Source organism: Hetaerina americana, unplaced genomic scaffold (assembly GCF_022747635.1).
Source record: "Hetaerina americana unplaced genomic scaffold, ioHetAmer1.1.p SCAF_37, whole genome shotgun sequence".
In the NCBI taxonomy this organism is placed as follows: Eukaryota; Metazoa; Arthropoda; class Insecta; order Odonata; family Calopterygidae; genus Hetaerina; species Hetaerina americana.
The window spans coordinates 1,782,084-1,795,417 of NW_027286952.1; positions in this window are offsets into that span (position 1 = coordinate 1,782,084).

Below are 13,334 nucleotides of genomic sequence, written 5' to 3' on the forward strand. Positions count from 1 at the left end.
CTTAATAGACCAGGAGGGGTTAAATGGAATAATAAAATATTAAGAGAACCTGGGCAAGCTTTGAGGTACAAAAATTAAATAGGTAGATGAAGTTAACAAGGAATGAGGAAGAACAGACAGATCAATAGCCTGTGGAATATCAATGGCAAGAATGAAACAATCTGTTTCGTCAACTGCAAAGGACATAATAGGTAACACGAAAGTAAAAGGCATGCAGATTGGTTTGATAAGGAGTGTAAACTTGCAATATAGGAAAATAATAAGGATAGATACAATATGTTACAAAGGGAGACTAGATTAACCAGAGAGAAGTATAGGAAGAGCAGGAAAGAAGCTGATAAATTACCAAAGAGAAAAAAAAAGTGTGCTTAAAAATCAGATGAAGGCTGTAGAAGAGCTCAATAACGCTAAAGAAAGCAAAAAGTTCAACCAACCAGTAAAATGCATGACTAAAAGCTAACAACCAGTGCACTCCCATAGAAATAAAAATGGTCAAGCCATTGGGGACAAAAATGAGATGATAGAAAAATGGGCTGAATATTTTAATGGCCGGCATATTAAGGAATTAACTCCAGGGGTAGAAGAGTAAGAACAAAGTCACATGGAAGATCCAGAAGTGCTCACTCCAACAATAGAAGTAATTGAAAGTATTGGAAAACAAAGGATTGACACAGCACCTGGAGAAGATGGAATAACAGCCAAATTAATTAAAAATGAAGGTCAAGATTTAAATAGAACATTACATCAGCTAATTTGTAGCATTGGTAAGTTGGATGAGTTCCCAGAAGACTGCAAGACAGGATTGATTTGTGCAATGTATAAAAAAAGGTGACAAATATGATTGCAAAAACCATAGGTGCATTACATCACAGAATGTACCATATAAAATTTTCACCAGTCTTCTTCTAACATATATAAGCACCTATGCTCAAGACATACTGGAAGAATATCAGTTTGGCTTTAGAGCTGGAAGAAGTACCATTGACCAGATATTATCAGTAAGGCAAACAATGGAGAAGGCTTAACCTACTATGGAAAAATAAGGAGTCCAGTTCAAAATCAACAAGTTCTCAGTGTGACCATAAGTTTGGGCCTCAAATTGTTCACCTTTCCGGACATTCCTTTTCTAATAGTGAGATTTCTTTGCTAGAAAAGGGCTTAAGTACGTACCTTAAATTATTATTGTTGTTAAAGGCATTTAAAACCTGACAGTGGACCTCAACGTAGTAACGCAAATAAGGAAGGTCTCTAGAGACGACATTCCATCAAATTCCAGAATACGCCATTGAACATCTTCTTCAAAAGTTGCTGCATCTCCCTTGGAGTTTTTCCAAAATTCATCAACCTTCAGCATAAAAAATCCAATTCTCAGCAGGAAATTTTGCTATCAGAGTAGCCAAGAAAGCCTGGCTTACAAGGAAGATACACAAATGGTATGTTAAATGTAATGCTATATCCCATTATTTACCACTTTTATCCATGGAATTGTCCCATAAACTTCATTGAATCAAGTGTTTATACTTTCATAAAAATGTTCCCCAGACATGCAGCGTGATTTCCTTTCATAAAAGAGCAAAAATCAACCGTAGGCTTGACCTACTATGGAGAAATAAGGAGTCCAGTTCAAAATCAACAAGTTCTCAGTGTGACCATAAGTTTGGGCCTCAAATTGTTAATCTTCCCGGGCATTCCTTTTCTAATAGTGAGATTTCTTTGCTAGAAAAGGGCCTAAAGTACGTACCTTAAATTCCTATTTCTGTGAAAGGGATTAAAAACCTGGTGGTTGACCTTGAAGTTGACTTTCAGAAAGAAAACATTGTGGTAAAGCAAGTTGTTTCCCAGGAGCTCCTTAAAATCTTACAACTAGAAGTAAAAAAGAAAGAGCATTCTACCATTACGAGGCCTTGAAGTCGATTATACTGTACATTCAGTGACAGATAAAAATTTGATCATCCAAAAAGCAGATTAAGTCAGCGCAGCGGTTGTATTACAACGAAACACCTACAACACGAAATGCAAAGACTTAATCAGGGACAATAATATTTAAGTAGTTCGTTCAGACCCAACCCCCAAGTTTCAAAAATATATTAAGAAAGTGATTAAATCCAGTCCAAATTTTCCACAGAATATGGTTTAGTGAATTCCTTGGACCTTGTCAACAAACTAATGAAAGTGGTCATCCCGAGAAAGTGCATGCTTGTTTCCTTCGATGTACGCAACCTTTTCACCAACGTGACCCAACCCATGGAAGCTGTGAACCTCGCCCAAGACATCATCCTCCTAAAATCCAACCCATCGCCAGTTATAAGTGAACTCTGTGCATTGCTAAAGACGTGTGTTTCTCAAAATTATTTTATTTTTAATGGTTCATATTTCCAACAAATTTTGTTCTCCTCAGCTCACCCTCTCATGAATAATGTATTTCGTTGGCTAAGATATGTAGACGATGTCTTCTGTGTGTGGACAGGTTGCGCAAGGCAACTAGATCAGTTTCCAGCACATTTAAATTCTGTCAATTCTAACGTACAATTCACGTGTGAAAAAGAGGAAAAAGGTTCCCTGAATTTCCTCAACTCATCCATTTGTAAAGACAAAGACGGGTTACAGTATTCTATTTGTAAGACCAAAATGTACACGGACCAATCTATTCATTCCTCTTCAAGGCATTGCTTTGCCCAAAAGCTTTCGGCATTTCATGCAATGATCCACCGTTTAACCGCTATCCCTATGTCTACATTAAATATAAATCAGGACCTTAATGTAATTAAAACATTAGCAGTAAACAATGGCTATTCAGAAGATCTAATTAATAAACTTGGCCGGAATGAACTTACAAAAACAGTCCTATGCCACATTTACAACCCCGAACATTTAAAAGATCCCATTATTAAAAGTTTTCCTAGAGAAAAAATTAAATGTGCCTTTTACAGTGGTTCATGCCTTAAGAACCTCATCTCTCAAACTAAAGACAAGGTCCCCAAAAACGAGAGGAGTGGAGTGTGTGAGTTAAAGTGCTCAGAATGTAACACAAAGTATATTGGGCAAACAGGACTGAAATTTAAAGAGAGAATTCAAGAACACCAAACATGTTTGAAAAGTAAGAACATAACATTCCTCTTTGCAAAGCACCTCATCGAGAGTGACTTTGCGACTAAAATTATTTATTTTGAAAATAAAGGTCAGAGGCATGATGCTTCGGAGCAATTGCAAAGTTTGAAATGTGTCCGTTGCAAAGATGAACCTTTCAACGGAATTTTGTATCCCTCCCACTCCCTCCCCACTCCTAGACCTACCTACCACCCTTCCAAGTCAACGATTGACACCGAAAGATTTAATTCTTCTCTTTTCTTCCCGGCTACATTGTAACCTTTTTACCCCTCCTCCACCTTCCCTCTCTGACCAACCCTCCCTTCCCTTGATCAGATGGTATATCTACCAAGTTTGCTTCTATGAGGACCACCTGATGATGACATTCAACCTTGAAACCTGGGTTGTGTTTTTAAAGTAAAGTGTGTCGAATTACAAAGTCAATTATTTCATTTCATCTCAATAAGCTTTCGACAGCGTGAAAAGAAAGAGATGTTACCTGTGATGAGAGGTTATAATATTCCAGAGACTGGTTCCATTGACATTGCAGAATCACAATGTAAAACCTTTATTGGGGGTAGAGCAAGTTGAGTATTTAATATGACCTCAGGGGTAAGACAAGGAGATGCTCTCTCAGCCATGTCATTGAGCCTGGCCCTACATAATGCAATGCAAGAATTCAATTCAAGAGGGACCATTGTGCATAAATCCCAGCAAGGATTCGCATATGCAGACAATATAGCACTAATTATACCAAACGTGAATGGCCTGAAAGAAATGTTTAACATTTCGGAAAAAACTGGTGAAGAAGTGGGGCTGAAGGTTAGTGAGGAGAAGACCAAATACTTGAAAATTACAGCTTCTCAGAACAAGCAGGACCTGCAAAATATAATAATTGGGAATTATGAGTTAGCGGGTTCCAAGGAGCTAACCTATCTAGCAGTCCGACTTGACAATAAAAATAAGATATCCACGGAGATCAATGCAAGGGTAATGGAAGGTAACAAGGCATATTTTGCGAATGTCAAACTCCTCAAGTCAATGTTACTATCAAGGAATACAAAACTGAGGATCTATAGATTGCTTACTAGACCCGTGGTAACTTATGGAGCTGCGATATGGACATGGCAGGATGAAGAAACCCTTGGAAAATGGGAAAGAAAAATCATTAGGAGAATCTATGGCTCAATTACAGAAGGAGAGAGATGGAGAATTAGAATCAACATGGAGATAAATGAATTGCTAGAAGGGAAGGACATGGTTAAATTTGCCAAGTCACCGTGGCTTGCATGGTTGGGCCATGTACAAAGGATGGAAAATGACAGAATTCCCAAACTGATACTTAATAGCAAGATGGAAGGGGTCAGAAAAAGAGATGGCTACAGGGTGCAGAGAATAATTTGAAGGCAATGGAAGTTACAAGGTAAAGCAAGAACAAGACCTCTTGCATGGAGGCATATCATGGAGGAAGCCAAGGCCCACACCAGGCTGTAGAGCTGCGAATGATGATGAGAAGGTTGAAGTGAGCTTTTAATGAGCAGCCAATGTTCCCAAAAAACAGTGTGACCTACACGATACCTATTCCCCAAGCCAAGTTAGTCGAGGGTGGCAAAGGGTGAGTGCTTGACATGAGTTTAACGATTCTTTAAAAGACCCCTCCAGAGCGAGATTAAATGATTAGGAGCATGTCTGATTATTATTGTGAAACACTCACTTCACTGCCCTTGGTTGTCATGTTGATAAGGACACCATAAAGACTGCAGACATGAATCCCACAGGAGCAGACGTCACCTTTCACATTACCTTTGTTTACAAAGAGAATTTAAAAAGTGATCCCCACTCCCTTTGTCTACAAAGATAATGCTCATCGAAATAATTATTTTACTTCTGCATCATCAACTTGCCTCAATTTGCAGTACCAGTTTCCCCGTAATCCCAATATTTTATCACAGAAAAGACTCTTTGCATCTATAATCCCCAAATACACTTCTGTGTCAGTAATGTTTGTGGAGAAATTGATGCAGCCAGTTATATTTTTGTGAACCTTACCCCAACATCCCGGCCTTTATTATACTTGATTATCCTTTCCATCTCTCCAAACAGGATTTGGTTTTCCCAAATATCCATCAATTACCAGACTGCAGTACGGATTAGAAGGGGAAGAAAGTTCAAGGAATGTCACCACAATTACCTCAGCACTTGATGGAACTAGAAGACCACCAGTAGAAATGAAGTATTTCCCAATGACCACATTCCATCTACATCTCTACAGAAATTACCCTCCGATCCAACATGTGAGGCAGGGGGTGCAAGCACCAGGTTATACTAACACTGCAGGTCACCTGAGACAATATATTAGTCTCATTCTCCATTTTAAAAGATATTTTCCTTTCAACTTCTTCGGGATGGGCCATTGTCAGGTGTACTGGCATTTTAATACCGTTCTAAAAACCAAAAGCCTATAAATTTTGCCTGAACATTTTAGTAAGTGAATTGTGACAGATGGTTTATGTACTAAATTCAAACTTCTACAATTGACAAAATGTTGAAAAGTTAACAATGAGACCTCATAAAATGATTAACACTCTGACCTCGTGGGATGAATTTGAAATGTACTCTTCCTCTCACATCAAAACACAAATGAGCATTGTCTTGAGGTTTGATTTCACTTAAAGAACTTTTCTTGGCTGAGGTGACAATGAAGTTTTCCACTGACCTGACTGTTATTTGATTTTGGCGTCAAAACCACAGCACCATGACTCTTCAACAGCATTGACCTCAGAAAAAAATCTGAGCCGGTTTGGGGCTGGATACTCTTCAGTGGTGGACGTAAGGTGCCTCGTGAAGAGGCAGCTTCAGTTTGGACAATATGGAATGAAAAGATGATGTCTGAATGTAAATACATATATTTTGATAATTTAGATAGCTTGCGCGAACATATTTGGGCAGTTGTGAGAGCAGATAATGGTTTTTGCGTAGTTCTGATTTCACTTCACAAGTCATCCAGCACTCTCTGAATCAAGTCTTCCATTTCTTTTTTTAATTTTGGACCTGGGCGATTTTTGGTACTAGTTTCGCATCCATTTTATCTACTCAGACCATATTATGTCCATAGATTTACTCCCGAGGGCATCCATTTGATTTGCCGAATTCAACTTCATTGAGGAACTGGCTCCTCCTCGTCATTACATGGTCTGAAAACGAATACACCACATTAGTAATCACACTTATAATTGAAGGAAGTTGATCAATAAGCATCACAAATACAATTAGTTCGAATCACTTACTTGAATTCTCTACTTGCACGAAACGTGACCTTAGATATCTTGCATCTTCAATTGACGACTCGTCAAACGGTCGCGGCCAGAAGCAGCTGACATCAAGGATCGCTTTATGACCGTCAACTGTTTTCACAGTTCTTTGCAAAATGCCACAATTCTGAATTAGTTCTTTTTTATTGCAGAGCCAGGTACAAGAAAATAAGGAAGCATCTTTGGAAGAGCTGCCTATCTAAAATAGGCATTCCCTAAGTAAAGATTTGTTTTCACATAGAAATTTGAATGTTAGGTCCGTTTGGACCTAACATTCAAATTAAAGTAAGGGTCGGAAAGAAAACAGTTGACGGTCTTCAAGCGATCTTTGATGTCAGCTGATTCTGGCCGCGACCGTTTGACGAGTCGTCGATTGAAGATCAAGATATCGAAGGTCACGTTTCGTGCAAGTAGAGAATTCAAGTAAGTGATTCGAACTAATTGTATTTGTGATGCTTATTGATCAACTTCCGTCAATTATAAGTGTGATTACTAATGTGGCGTATTCGTTTTCAGATCATGTAATGACGAGGAGGATCCAGTTCCTCAATGAAGTTGATTTCGGCAATTCAAATGGATGCCCTCGGGAGTTTATTATTCCAATCAATGCTTTTTTAATTATTCTGTGTGTTGATGGATAAGTGAATTATATGAAATCATTTTATGAAAGACGTGTGCCTATGGGAACAGCATCGAGTGAAGGCTCTGGTGGAAAGTACCCATGATCAGGTAATCGTTTTATGGTAGGAGTGATTTACACTAGGCATTAATTTTTTATTGGGAGGATATACTGAATCACCGATTGTTGTCATTGAGCGTTTTCCGTTTCCAGTGAAAGTAGTCGAAAATCGATTTGTTTGCAGGGTGTTGGCGCTGTTTTGAGTCGATCAGAATTATGGGTGTAGTGTCTTTTATTGATTTATCATTAAACCGGTTGTCATCGATGACTTCGTTTTTCTAACGTAAACCCACAAGTTTTATTCATGTGAGGAAAATATAAATGCACTTGTGGGCTTTCTCAAAGAATGAAAATCGCACTTGGGAAGAGTAAGTGTGGGGCACAACCTATTTTTACCTGGCATGCAACTCAAGTGGATCAAAATGAAAAGAATTTTTACTGAGATACTTATCAGAATATTTCCTTGGTTAATTTGATCACCTGCCTGCCCATTAGCTTAACTAAGCAGCAGTTAGCATATAAAAAACATAGTAATTACTCCCACCTTATGGTGAGAGCAATTTTGGAGTCCGTTAATACTTACAATAGGTGCCAGTTAAATGCCATTCAATATAAGAAATTAATTTAATTGTAGTAAATGACAAATTTTCAGAAGACTCATTGAAAGTATATCACAAGACTGAAAGACATATTCTTTAATATTATAATGCAAAAATTTGTTTGTAAATGTCATTTGCCTTTGCCGGGATTCAAATTCGGATCCTTCGACTTCCAGCCAAGTGTTTTAGCCAGTGAAGCTATCGAGGTGTCCCCTTACCCTCTGAAATTTGAGTGGCTTTAAAGGTACAAGACGCTGTGATGATATACCGTGCGTACAATGTCACAGGCATTCGTAGTTGTGCGCATTGAGCCACAGTCCATGGGGTTTAAGCCAACTTTAAATACTTGGGCATATTCCGAGAAACTGTGGGACATACTGCTACAGTAATTTTTTGATGGAGTCATTCACTTAATATGCATTTGAATGTATATCACTTGGGGATAAATTAAATTATTTTTGCTCTCGGGAACAGTAAAGCAGTATTAATTTAGAGTGTCACTCGGTTGCTCATGGAGGACAAAGTGGTCACTGTACTTCTGGAAGTTTCTCAGTGAAATCTTTCATTAAAGCTGTGATTCAGGTTTGATGGCTCAGAAACTTGTGTGTACATTCAAGATTTCTCTTGCAATTTTTCTTGTCAAATATAGCACAGAATGTTTCAGGATTTAGTAAATGTGAATGCATTGGATGCTTGCATGTATTTGTGACCACTCCAAATTCAAAGATGAAAATGAAATACAATATATTTCTTGATGCATGGTTTTCCATTTCTGCTCTATTTGCGCTATTATCTCCCATTTGCTTTTTCCATTGCTAGAGATCCCGCTGCTTAATTATGTTCACAAAATACTCAATACATATTATCCTTTCTCCGTATATTCGTACACCACCAAATACTTCTTCCTTAATTTTGTCTATTGCCTTCTCAATATTAGCATTAAACATCACGGACAACATAGAACAACCCTGCCCTAATCCTGTCTTTATTTTGGGTTCTCCCATGTTTTAACCACGTGGTATCAGTACCACCTTCTGTCTACAAGCTTGTTCAACTAAGGGAATGCCCAATTTTGCCTCAAATTTCACTGTGTTGCTGTTTCAAATTTCACTGCAGTGTTTAATGGATGTTCGGAACAAGTTTCATAAATTTGATTAGAATATTGCATCATGGGCCTCCGTTGAAATTTGAAACTTGTTCAGTTCATCTGTGGAAACAATGGAGGTATCCTTACTATTTACCCCAGATTACACTACTTTGGATTTTTTCTTGTAGCCTACAAAGTCTTTTGAAAAGGAATCAACATGTTTCCACTGCTTCAAATGCTATTTCATCTCTGGGGTATAGTAGTGGACCTATATTTTATCCGTGGACCAAAACCAGCGAAGAAAATCTTGTTGGTTGCTCATGAAACGGGTCAAACATTGTTCAGAAATTTCCATTCTGATGGTTTTGTGAAGAGTCATGGCACTCATCTGGGAGATAATTTTCTCATATCCAATTGTTACTCGTACTGGATTAAACCAGATATTTTATTCTCTTGGTTTCATTGTTCTACCTCATTTGTTCTACAATGATGATTTACTAAACAATTACATCAGGTAGTCTCAATCCTTGGGTTATTGAGAGTAATATGGCCCTTTTGATAATTGAAAATTTTAGAGCATGTTTGTACGTAATGTGGAGGGAACACTAGCAGTTTTTTTATTTATTGCAGGACATGTGGTTAACATGTAAAGAATGTTTTTGATATTTTGTTTATTGCTAAATTTTAATTGTTTAACATGTGTGCATCAGGAAATACATTCATGGGGAGATACATTTTTCATATATGATTAAAGGGATGGTCGTGGAACGAGTTCCCTTGATCCAAATGCCCTTAAGTAGCCCTTGATAGCTTTGTATGCTATTTTTCTCTGATGCCAAATATATATTTCAGGATGAGTTGGTGTTGCTGTGACATTATTTGAGTGAAGGTAGACACGAAAGCCCATCCCTGCATCCACCATCTTCTATGAAGAGTATGAGTCTGTGCATGCCTTGGCCTTGCTTCTTCAGCACCAAGCATTAATAGTCCCTCTCTTAGACTTGGCTGATTGCCACTCAGTGGCTGAACATGCTCATGTCAGATAAGTTTGCATATGGCAGTGAGTCACATTTGGAAGCATTGAGTAGCAATCCTTCTGTCGTTTTGGTTGCCACATGATCACTGCTGTGGCAAATAGGAGAAAATGCATTTCAACACAAAAGTAAGTACCTGTTTTCTATGGCATCACAGTTTGTGTCTGTGGGAAGTATTTAGGTAGAATAATCTTGGTGATCTAATATATATATTTTTGATTAAGCACGGCATGAGTGTCCATTGTGGTGTTCTGGTGCATAATGGCCGTTAGTTGGGACGTAATCAATGCCTCTTTTTCAGTGTATCTTGGATGTTCCCTCTTTGCCATCCCTGAGAATTGATTGTAATAAGGCACTCTCATTGTTCACAGTAGGAGTTCTATAATTATATTTAAATGCCATGTATACATTAACAGAATTTGCATATGCCTGTATTTCTGGCAATTGTATCAGGTCCCATAAAATTGCATGTCATTCCAACATATGTAGAATCCCATATTTATACAATTTCAATTTCAGTTTCTCCAATATATGTCTCTCTATGTGCCGAGTAAGAAAATTCCCATTGGAAAACATGTGTTGATGAATATCAGTCTAAATTTCAAAGACTATTTTGACTCTGCTTTGTACATATATGATTAATAGAGATGGGTAGTTCACTATGACGTACTTAGTCAAAAGTTATTCTGTTCACTCCTATTTTTGCTTATTTTCCCAAGATACCACCAATTGTTTGGGTACACACCTCTTCTATGTGTGTGTAGAATCTTATTTTGGTACATTGCGGAGAATAATCTTACGAATAATTTTGTGCTAGGAGAGTGTAAGTACTTAGTAATGCCCTTAATAAAAATATAGCCATCTGCATGAATGCAACTGTGTTATCGTAGGTCGTTCACCAAACCTTGGCAAAGGGATTCACAGTTTCACTATGTAGGCTGACAAAGTAACAAAACTAGCAAAAAAAGGCCAACCAAGACTAATTGTAGGGTAAATATCGCATTGATGCTAAGCTTAACTGACAAATATCAAACATTTCAAGAAAAGTACTCATAAATATTAATAGACTACACACGACACAAAGCATATCTTAAAACAATTATTGAAAAGGATTAATGACGAAAAAATACCCTGGAGTAAATTACTGTATAATAAACATAACAGTTTCAGGTTTAACTTTGTGGAATTCCTTCATTATGAGGGTAAAAAGAAACTTCACATGTCCACAATGAAGATTTCATATTTCGCGACTATGGTTCGACCATGGCAAACGGAGGACATTGGATATTAGGATCAAAGAACACCAAAGAATACTTCAGAAAGAAAGACAAAAAATCCCAATTCGCCAAATACCTCTTGGATAGAAATCACACCAGTAACTTCATGGCAGACATTCTTCACGCTGACATGAAGGGATGCAGGTTGAATGCTTAGGAGGAGTTGGCAATCCCTTCAGTCTGACAGGTTTGAGGTGGTCAATGAAACATTATACCTCTCGCTGCTGTTCTGCCCTCCTAAAATTCTTAAAAGACTCCAATATCTTTCCACCCCAACCCTACCCCCACCACGGCAGTGATGATCATCGAACATCCCTCAATATAGATCAAACCATTGTAGACAATGACCCCCCTGATTAAATGAAGGACAAAATGGGTTTGTTTTTTTCCGCTGCTATTTCCAAGAATGGTGGAGTGTTACATTGTGTTTTTCATTTAATGGTCATCTAATTAATTTAAACTCACAAATTTGAGCCAGTAACCTTCCAATTCATTCCTTCTCCTAGCCCACTAATAGGTTGCTGCACCTAACCTCAAATTACCCCCTCTCCCTAACTCCCCCTACCTTAACCCCTCTCCTCTCCCTCTTGGAGCCAGACCATATGAGTTGAAATAAATGCTGACGTATGTTACCTGATGTTGATGCGCAGAATCGAAAACATGGTCGTGAAATATTATATCTTTATTGTGGAAGTGTCTAGTTTCATTTTACCCTCATACCATATAATAAGGTAAAAAGTTTTTTACTTATTGATAGATAATACCATCAGACCTAATAATTAAAGCAAAATAAATAAACGGATTATCTATGGACAAAATATAGTCTGAGTAGAGGAAATGGATGTTAAACTAGTACCAAAAATCGCCCAGGTCACAAAATTAAAAAAAGAAATGGAAGACTTGATTCAGAGAGTGCTGGATGACTTGTGAAGTGAAATCAGAACTACGCAAAAACCATTATCTGCTCTCATAACTGCCCAAATATGTTCGCACAAGCTATCTAAATTATCAAAATATATGTATTTACATTCAGACATCATCTTTTCATTCCATGTTCTTAGCTACATAGATGGCAGTACTACTGCATAGGGTGTCCAAACTGAAGCTGCCTCTTCACGGAGGCACCTTACGTCCACCACTGAAGAGTATCCAGCCCCAAACCGGCTCAGATTTTTTCCTGAGGTCAATGCTGTTGAAGAGTCATGGTGCTGTGGTTTTGACGCCAGAATCAAATAACAGTCAGGTCAGTGGAAAACTTCATTGTCACCTCGGGCAAGAAAAGTTCTTTAAGTGAAATCAAACCTCAAGACAATGCTCATTTGTGTTTTGATGTGTGAGGAAGAGTGCATTTCAAATTCATCCCACGAGGTCAGTGTGTTAATCATTTTATGAGGTCTCATTGTTAACTTTTCAACATTTTGTCAATTGTAGAAGTTTGAATTTAGTACATAAACCATCTGTCACAATTCACTTACTAAAATGTTCAGGCAAAATTTATAGGCTTTTGGTTTTTAGAACGGTATTAAAATGCCAGTACACCTGACAATGGCCCATCCCGAAGAAGTTGAAAGGAAAATATCTTTTAAAATGGAGAATGAGACTAATATATTGTCTCAGGTGACCTGCAGTGTTAGTATAACCTGGTGCTTGCACCCCCTGCCTCACATGTTGGATCGGAGGGTAATTTCTGTAGAGATGTAGATGGAATGTGGTCATTGGGAAATACTTCATTTCTACTGGTGGTCTTCTAGTTCCATCAAGTGCTGAGGTAATTGTGGTGACATTCCTTGAACTTTCTTCCCCTTCTAATCCGTACTGCAGTCTGGTAATTGATGGATATTTGGGAAAACCAAATCCTGTTTGGAGAGATGGAAAGGATAATCAAGTATAATAAAGGCCGGGATGTTGGGGTAAGGTTCACAAAAATATAACTGGCTGCATCAATTTCTCCACAAACATTACTGACACAGAAGTGTATTTGGGGATTATAGATGCAAAGAGTCTTTTCTGTGATAAAATATTGGGATTACGGGGAAACTGGTACTGCAAATTGAGGCAAGTTGATGATGCAGAAGTAAAATAATTATTTCGATGAGCATTATCTTTGTAGACAAAGGGAGTGGGGATCACTTTTTAAATTCTCTTTGTAAACAAAGGTAATGTGAAAGGTGACGTCTGCTCCTGTGGGATTCATGTCTGCAGTCTTTATGGTGTCCTTATCAACATGACAACCAAGGGCAGTGAAGTGAGTGTTTCACAA